The 8092-nt window shown below is 52.3% G+C and overlaps 10 non-coding genes across 10 annotated transcripts; all 10 read right to left on the bottom strand.

Annotated features, from left to right (window-relative positions):
• Window positions 1-312: 312 nt before the first annotated feature.
• LOC115086325 lies at window positions 313-503 on the bottom strand. The gene has a single exon (XR_003855225.1). It is a non-coding gene; the product is annotated as a U2 spliceosomal RNA (small nuclear RNA).
• Window positions 504-1151: 648 nt separating this feature from the next.
• LOC115086324 lies at window positions 1152-1342 on the bottom strand. Its single transcript, XR_003855224.1, has one exon. It is a non-coding gene; the product is annotated as a U2 spliceosomal RNA (small nuclear RNA).
• Window positions 1343-1990: 648 nt separating this feature from the next.
• LOC115086322 lies at window positions 1991-2181 on the bottom strand. The gene has a single exon (XR_003855222.1). It is a non-coding gene; the product is annotated as a U2 spliceosomal RNA (small nuclear RNA).
• Window positions 2182-2829: 648 nt separating this feature from the next.
• On the bottom strand, window positions 2830-3020 carry LOC115086320. The gene has a single exon (XR_003855221.1). It is a non-coding gene; the product is annotated as a U2 spliceosomal RNA (small nuclear RNA).
• A 648-nt stretch (window positions 3021-3668) lies between these two features.
• On the bottom strand, window positions 3669-3859 carry LOC115086319. Its single transcript, XR_003855220.1, has one exon. It is a non-coding gene; the product is annotated as a U2 spliceosomal RNA (small nuclear RNA).
• A 647-nt stretch (window positions 3860-4506) lies between these two features.
• Window positions 4507-4697, bottom strand: LOC115086318. The gene has a single exon (XR_003855219.1). It is a non-coding gene; the product is annotated as a U2 spliceosomal RNA (small nuclear RNA).
• A 647-nt stretch (window positions 4698-5344) lies between these two features.
• On the bottom strand, window positions 5345-5535 carry LOC115086317. The gene has a single exon (XR_003855218.1). It is a non-coding gene; the product is annotated as a U2 spliceosomal RNA (small nuclear RNA).
• Window positions 5536-6182: 647 nt separating this feature from the next.
• Window positions 6183-6373, bottom strand: LOC115086426. The gene has a single exon (XR_003855298.1). It is a non-coding gene; the product is annotated as a U2 spliceosomal RNA (small nuclear RNA).
• Window positions 6374-7020: 647 nt separating this feature from the next.
• LOC115086425 lies at window positions 7021-7211 on the bottom strand. The gene has a single exon (XR_003855297.1). It is a non-coding gene; the product is annotated as a U2 spliceosomal RNA (small nuclear RNA).
• Window positions 7212-7858: 647 nt separating this feature from the next.
• On the bottom strand, window positions 7859-8049 carry LOC115086424. Its single transcript, XR_003855296.1, has one exon. It is a non-coding gene; the product is annotated as a U2 spliceosomal RNA (small nuclear RNA).
• Window positions 8050-8092: the final 43 nt, after the last annotated feature.

The following is an 8092-nucleotide window of genomic DNA, read 5'->3' as shown; positions in this document are numbered from 1 at the left end:
TTTTTTTTTTTGTTTTTTTTCTCTCCCTCTTCTTCCTCCCCCAATCCCCTACGAAAATGTTTTTTGCCTCCAGCCAACCCCTTTTCGCTGAAAATTCATTGGCCTCCTGAGCACATGTGTTGCAAATTACTGGTGGTTCAAAGGGCTGCGAGGTCAAGGGGCAGGGCAGGGGGCGGAGCAAGTTCCTGCACAGAGCCCAAAGACCTGATCAAAAGGCGACTTGACTAAGCGAGAAAAAAACAAAAGAAAGACCAGCTTTCTCCCCTCTAGCCGAAAAATGCTTCTGTCGTTCATAACCTTTGAATTTCTGGGTGGAAGTGCACCGCACCAGGATGTACTGCAATACCAGGGCGATGCGTGGAGCGGACGGAGCAAGCCCTCGTTCCGGCTCCCTGTTTCAAAAATCCGTTTAATACAGGGTCCCCAGATAGGGGACGTATCAGATATTAAACTGATAAGAACAGATACTACACTTGATCTTAGCCAAAAGGCCGAGAAGCGATACCCACTGGATCTCTAGGAACGTAGGGCATTCTTTGCCCTGCCTGGCGACATCGGGGTTAAAAACCTTGACGCAGGGAGCTGCCACCTCAGAGAAGCCCTTCGCCCGCCCGGGAGCGTCCGTTTCGGGCACAGCGCTTCAAAAGCCGGCGCGCTGCCCTGCGGGCTCAAGCTCGCGCTGCAAAGGCGATCCATACCGTGAGATGAAGCTCATTTGCAAGAGCACTCCTGGGTGACCGAGCTCGCAAGAGGCCTGTCCTCTCGCTCTCAGCGACTGCGAGTTCAATCCCGGTTTGGAGGAATAAGGAGGGAGGGGGAACATAGATACTAGTCAAGTTTTTTTTTTTTTGTTTTTTTTCTCTCCCTCTTCTTCCTCCCCCAATCCCCTACGAAAATGTTTTTTGCCTCCAGCCAACCCCTTTTCGCTGAAAATTCATTGGCCTCCTGAGCACATGTGTTGCAAATTACTGGTGGTTCAAAGGGCTGCGAGGTCAAGGGGCAGGGCAGGGGGCGGAGCAAGTTCCTGCACAGAGCCCAAAGACCTGATCAAAAGGCGACTTGACTAAGCGAGAAAAAAACAAAAGAAAGACCAGCTTTCTCCCCTCTAGCCGAAAAATGCTTCTGTCGTTCATAACCTTTGAATTTCTGGGTGGAAGTGCACCGCACCAGGATGTACTGCAATACCAGGGCGATGCGTGGAGCGGACGGAGCAAGCCCTCGTTCCGGCTCCCTGTTTCAAAAATCCGTTTAATACAGGGTCCCCAGATAGGGGACGTATCAGATATTAAACTGATAAGAACAGATACTACACTTGATCTTAGCCAAAAGGCCGAGAAGCGATACCCACTGGATCTCTAGGAACGTAGGGCATTCTTTGCCCTGCCTGGCGACATCGGGGTTAAAAACCTTGACGCAGGGAGCTGCCACCTCAGAGAAGCCCTTCGCCCGCCCGGGAGCGTCCGTTTCGGGCACAGCGCTTCAAAAGCCGGCGCGCTGCCCTGCGGGCTCAAGCTCGCGCTGCAAAGGCGATCCATACCGTGAGATGAAGCTCATTTGCAAGAGCACTCCTGGGTGACCGAGCTCGCAAGAGGCCTGTCCTCTCGCTCTCAGCGACTGCGAGTTCAATCCCGGTTTGGAGGAATAAGGAGGGAGGGGGAACATAGATACTAGTCAAGTTTTTTTTTTTTTGTTTTTTTTCTCTCCCTCTTCTTCCTCCCCCAATCCCCTACGAAAATGTTTTTTGCCTCCAGCCAACCCCTTTTCGCTGAAAATTCATTGGCCTCCTGAGCACATGTGTTGCAAATTACTGGTGGTTCAAAGGGCTGCGAGGTCAAGGGGCAGGGCAGGGGGCGGAGCAAGTTCCTGCACAGAGCCCAAAGACCTGATCAAAAGGCGACTTGACTAAGCGAGAAAAAAACAAAAGAAAGACCAGCTTTCTCCCCTCTAGCCGAAAAATGCTTCTGTCGTTCATAACCTTTGAATTTCTGGGTGGAAGTGCACCGCACCAGGATGTACTGCAATACCAGGGCGATGCGTGGAGCGGACGGAGCAAGCCCTCGTTCCGGCTCCCTGTTTCAAAAATCCGTTTAATACAGGGTCCCCAGATAGGGGACGTATCAGATATTAAACTGATAAGAACAGATACTACACTTGATCTTAGCCAAAAGGCCGAGAAGCGATACCCACTGGATCTCTAGGAACGTAGGGCATTCTTTGCCCTGCCTGGCGACATCGGGGTTAAAAACCTTGACGCAGGGAGCTGCCACCTCAGAGAAGCCCTTCGCCCGCCCGGGAGCGTCCGTTTCGGGCACAGCGCTTCAAAAGCCGGCGCGCTGCCCTGCGGGCTCAAGCTCGCGCTGCAAAGGCGATCCATACCGTGAGATGAAGCTCATTTGCAAGAGCACTCCTGGGTGACCGAGCTCGCAAGAGGCCTGTCCTCTCGCTCTCAGCGACTGCGAGTTCAATCCCGGTTTGGAGGAATAAGGAGGGAGGGGGAACATAGATACTAGTCAAGTTTTTTTTTTTTTGTTTTTTTTCTCTCCCTCTTCTTCCTCCCCCAATCCCCTACGAAAATGTTTTTTGCCTCCAGCCAACCCCTTTTCGCTGAAAATTCATTGGCCTCCTGAGCACATGTGTTGCAAATTACTGGTGGTTCAAAGGGCTGCGAGGTCAAGGGGCAGGGCAGGGGGCGGAGCAAGTTCCTGCACAGAGCCCAAAGACCTGATCAAAAGGCGACTTGACTAAGCGAGAAAAAAACAAAAGAAAGACCAGCTTTCTCCCCTCTAGCCGAAAAATGCTTCTGTCGTTCATAACCTTTGAATTTCTGGGTGGAAGTGCACCGCACCAGGATGTACTGCAATACCAGGGCGATGCGTGGAGCGGACGGAGCAAGCCCTCGTTCCGGCTCCCTGTTTCAAAAATCCGTTTAATACAGGGTCCCCAGATAGGGGACGTATCAGATATTAAACTGATAAGAACAGATACTACACTTGATCTTAGCCAAAAGGCCGAGAAGCGATACCCACTGGATCTCTAGGAACGTAGGGCATTCTTTGCCCTGCCTGGCGACATCGGGGTTAAAAACCTTGACGCAGGGAGCTGCCACCTCAGAGAAGCCCTTCGCCCGCCCGGGAGCGTCCGTTTCGGGCACAGCGCTTCAAAAGCCGGCGCGCTGCCCTGCGGGCTCAAGCTCGCGCTGCAAAGGCGATCCATACCGTGAGATGAAGCTCATTTGCAAGAGCACTCCTGGGTGACCGAGCTCGCAAGAGGCCTGTCCTCTCGCTCTCAGCGACTGCGAGTTCAATCCCGGTTTGGAGGAATAAGGAGGGAGGGGGAACATAGATACTAGTCAAGTTTTTTTTTTTTTGTTTTTTTTCTCTCCCTCTTCTTCCTCCCCCAATCCCCTACGAAAATGTTTTTTGCCTCCAGCCAACCCCTTTTCGCTGAAAATTCATTGGCCTCCTGAGCACATGTGTTGCAAATTACTGGTGGTTCAAAGGGCTGCGAGGTCAAGGGGCAGGGCAGGGGGCGGAGCAAGTTCCTGCACAGAGCCCAAAGACCTGATCAAAAGGCGACTTGACTAAGCGAGAAAAAAACAAAAGAAAGACCAGCTTTCTCCCCTCTAGCCGAAAAATGCTTCTGTCGTTCATAACCTTTGAATTTCTGGGTGGAAGTGCACCGCACCAGGATGTACTGCAATACCAGGGCGATGCGTGGAGCGGACGGAGCAAGCCCTCGTTCCGGCTCCCTGTTTCAAAAATCCGTTTAATACAGGGTCCCCAGATAGGGGACGTATCAGATATTAAACTGATAAGAACAGATACTACACTTGATCTTAGCCAAAAGGCCGAGAAGCGATACCCACTGGATCTCTAGGAACGTAGGGCATTCTTTGCCCTGCCTGGCGACATCGGGGTTAAAAACCTTGACGCAGGGAGCTGCCACCTCAGAGAAGCCCTTCGCCCGCCCGGGAGCGTCCGTTTCGGGCACAGCGCTTCAAAAGCCGGCGCGCTGCCCTGCGGGCTCAAGCTCGCGCTGCAAAGGCGATCCATACCGTGAGATGAAGCTCATTTGCAAGAGCACTCCTGGGTGACCGAGCTCGCAAGAGGCCTGTCCTCTCGCTCTCAGCGACTGCGAGTTCAATCCCGGTTTGGAGGAATAAGGAGGGAGGGGGAACATAGATACTAGTCAAGTTTTTTTTTTTTGTTTTTTTTCTCTCCCTCTTCTTCCTCCCCCAATCCCCTACGAAAATGTTTTTTGCCTCCAGCCAACCCCTTTTCGCTGAAAATTCATTGGCCTCCTGAGCACATGTGTTGCAAATTACTGGTGGTTCAAAGGGCTGCGAGGTCAAGGGGCAGGGCAGGGGGCGGAGCAAGTTCCTGCACAGAGCCCAAAGACCTGATCAAAAGGCGACTTGACTAAGCGAGAAAAAAACAAAAGAAAGACCAGCTTTCTCCCCTCTAGCCGAAAAATGCTTCTGTCGTTCATAACCTTTGAATTTCTGGGTGGAAGTGCACCGCACCAGGATGTACTGCAATACCAGGGCGATGCGTGGAGCGGACGGAGCAAGCCCTCGTTCCGGCTCCCTGTTTCAAAAATCCGTTTAATACAGGGTCCCCAGATAGGGGACGTATCAGATATTAAACTGATAAGAACAGATACTACACTTGATCTTAGCCAAAAGGCCGAGAAGCGATACCCACTGGATCTCTAGGAACGTAGGGCATTCTTTGCCCTGCCTGGCGACATCGGGGTTAAAAACCTTGACGCAGGGAGCTGCCACCTCAGAGAAGCCCTTCGCCCGCCCGGGAGCGTCCGTTTCGGGCACAGCGCTTCAAAAGCCGGCGCGCTGCCCTGCGGGCTCAAGCTCGCGCTGCAAAGGCGATCCATACCGTGAGATGAAGCTCATTTGCAAGAGCACTCCTGGGTGACCGAGCTCGCAAGAGGCCTGTCCTCTCGCTCTCAGCGACTGCGAGTTCAATCCCGGTTTGGAGGAATAAGGAGGGAGGGGGAACATAGATACTAGTCAAGTTTTTTTTTTTTGTTTTTTTTCTCTCCCTCTTCTTCCTCCCCCAATCCCCTACGAAAATGTTTTTTGCCTCCAGCCAACCCCTTTTCGCTGAAAATTCATTGGCCTCCTGAGCACATGTGTTGCAAATTACTGGTGGTTCAAAGGGCTGCGAGGTCAAGGGGCAGGGCAGGGGGCGGAGCAAGTTCCTGCACAGAGCCCAAAGACCTGATCAAAAGGCGACTTGACTAAGCGAGAAAAAAACAAAAGAAAGACCAGCTTTCTCCCCTCTAGCCGAAAAATGCTTCTGTCGTTCATAACCTTTGAATTTCTGGGTGGAAGTGCACCGCACCAGGATGTACTGCAATACCAGGGCGATGCGTGGAGCGGACGGAGCAAGCCCTCGTTCCGGCTCCCTGTTTCAAAAATCCGTTTAATACAGGGTCCCCAGATAGGGGACGTATCAGATATTAAACTGATAAGAACAGATACTACACTTGATCTTAGCCAAAAGGCCGAGAAGCGATACCCACTGGATCTCTAGGAACGTAGGGCATTCTTTGCCCTGCCTGGCGACATCGGGGTTAAAAACCTTGACGCAGGGAGCTGCCACCTCAGAGAAGCCCTTCGCCCGCCCGGGAGCGTCCGTTTCGGGCACAGCGCTTCAAAAGCCGGCGCGCTGCCCTGCGGGCTCAAGCTCGCGCTGCAAAGGCGATCCATACCGTGAGATGAAGCTCATTTGCAAGAGCACTCCTGGGTGACCGAGCTCGCAAGAGGCCTGTCCTCTCGCTCTCAGCGACTGCGAGTTCAATCCCGGTTTGGAGGAATAAGGAGGGAGGGGGAACATAGATACTAGTCAAGTTTTTTTTTTTTGTTTTTTTTCTCTCCCTCTTCTTCCTCCCCCAATCCCCTACGAAAATGTTTTTTGCCTCCAGCCAACCCCTTTTCGCTGAAAATTCATTGGCCTCCTGAGCACATGTGTTGCAAATTACTGGTGGTTCAAAGGGCTGCGAGGTCAAGGGGCAGGGCAGGGGGCGGAGCAAGTTCCTGCACAGAGCCCAAAGACCTGATCAAAAGGCGACTTGACTAAGCGAGAAAAAAACAAAAGAAAGACCAGCTTTCTCCCCTCTAGCCGAAAAATGCTTCTGTCGTTCATAACCTTTGAATTTCTGGGTGGAAGTGCACCGCACCAGGATGTACTGCAATACCAGGGCGATGCGTGGAGCGGACGGAGCAAGCCCTCGTTCCGGCTCCCTGTTTCAAAAATCCGTTTAATACAGGGTCCCCAGATAGGGGACGTATCAGATATTAAACTGATAAGAACAGATACTACACTTGATCTTAGCCAAAAGGCCGAGAAGCGATACCCACTGGATCTCTAGGAACGTAGGGCATTCTTTGCCCTGCCTGGCGACATCGGGGTTAAAAACCTTGACGCAGGGAGCTGCCACCTCAGAGAAGCCCTTCGCCCGCCCGGGAGCGTCCGTTTCGGGCACAGCGCTTCAAAAGCCGGCGCGCTGCCCTGCGGGCTCAAGCTCGCGCTGCAAAGGCGATCCATACCGTGAGATGAAGCTCATTTGCAAGAGCACTCCTGGGTGACCGAGCTCGCAAGAGGCCTGTCCTCTCGCTCTCAGCGACTGCGAGTTCAATCCCGGTTTGGAGGAATAAGGAGGGAGGGGGAACATAGATACTAGTCAAGTTTTTTTTTTTTGTTTTTTTTCTCTCCCTCTTCTTCCTCCCCCAATCCCCTACGAAAATGTTTTTTGCCTCCAGCCAACCCCTTTTCGCTGAAAATTCATTGGCCTCCTGAGCACATGTGTTGCAAATTACTGGTGGTTCAAAGGGCTGCGAGGTCAAGGGGCAGGGCAGGGGGCGGAGCAAGTTCCTGCACAGAGCCCAAAGACCTGATCAAAAGGCGACTTGACTAAGCGAGAAAAAAACAAAAGAAAGACCAGCTTTCTCCCCTCTAGCCGAAAAATGCTTCTGTCGTTCATAACCTTTGAATTTCTGGGTGGAAGTGCACCGCACCAGGATGTACTGCAATACCAGGGCGATGCGTGGAGCGGACGGAGCAAGCCCTCGTTCCGGCTCCCTGTTTCAAAAATCCGTTTAATACAGGGTCCCCAGATAGGGGACGTATCAGATATTAAACTGATAAGAACAGATACTACACTTGATCTTAGCCAAAAGGCCGAGAAGCGATACCCACTGGATCTCTAGGAACGTAGGGCATTCTTTGCCCTGCCTGGCGACATCGGGGTTAAAAACCTTGACGCAGGGAGCTGCCACCTCAGAGAAGCCCTTCGCCCGCCCGGGAGCGTCCGTTTCGGGCACAGCGCTTCAAAAGCCGGCGCGCTGCCCTGCGGGCTCAAGCTCGCGCTGCAAAGGCGATCCATACCGTGAGATGAAGCTCATTTGCAAGAGCACTCCTGGGTGACCGAGCTCGCAAGAGGCCTGTCCTCTCGCTCTCAGCGACTGCGAGTTCAATCCCGGTTTGGAGGAATAAGGAGGGAGGGGGAACATAGATACTAGTCAAGTTTTTTTTTTTTGTTTTTTTTCTCTCCCTCTTCTTCCTCCCCCAATCCCCTACGAAAATGTTTTTTGCCTCCAGCCAACCCCTTTTCGCTGAAAATTCATTGGCCTCCTGAGCACATGTGTTGCAAATTACTGGTGGTTCAAAGGGCTGCGAGGTCAAGGGGCAGGGCAGGGGGCGGAGCAAGTTCCTGCACAGAGCCCAAAGACCTGATCAAAAGGCGACTTGACTAAGCGAGAAAAAAACAAAAGAAAGACCAGCTTTCTCCCCTCTAGCCGAAAAATGCTTCTGTCGTTCATAACCTTTGAATTTCTGGGTGGAAGTGCACCGCACCAGGATGTACTGCAATACCAGGGCGATGCGTGGAGCGGACGGAGCAAGCCCTCGTTCCGGCTCCCTGTTTCAAAAATCCGTTTAATACAGGGTCCCCAGATAGGGGACGTATCAGATATTAAACTGATAAGAACAGATACTACACTTGATCTTAGCCAAAAGGCCGAGAAGCGATACCCACTGGATCTCTAGGAACGTAGGGCATTCTTTGCCCTGCC

This window comes from Rhinatrema bivittatum, chromosome 2 (assembly GCF_901001135.1).
Source record: "Rhinatrema bivittatum chromosome 2, aRhiBiv1.1, whole genome shotgun sequence".
Lineage (NCBI taxonomy): Eukaryota > Metazoa > Chordata > Amphibia > Gymnophiona > Rhinatrematidae > Rhinatrema > Rhinatrema bivittatum.
Note: the sequence above shows the minus strand (reverse complement) of the source record. Positions and strands in the feature narration are given on the sequence as shown.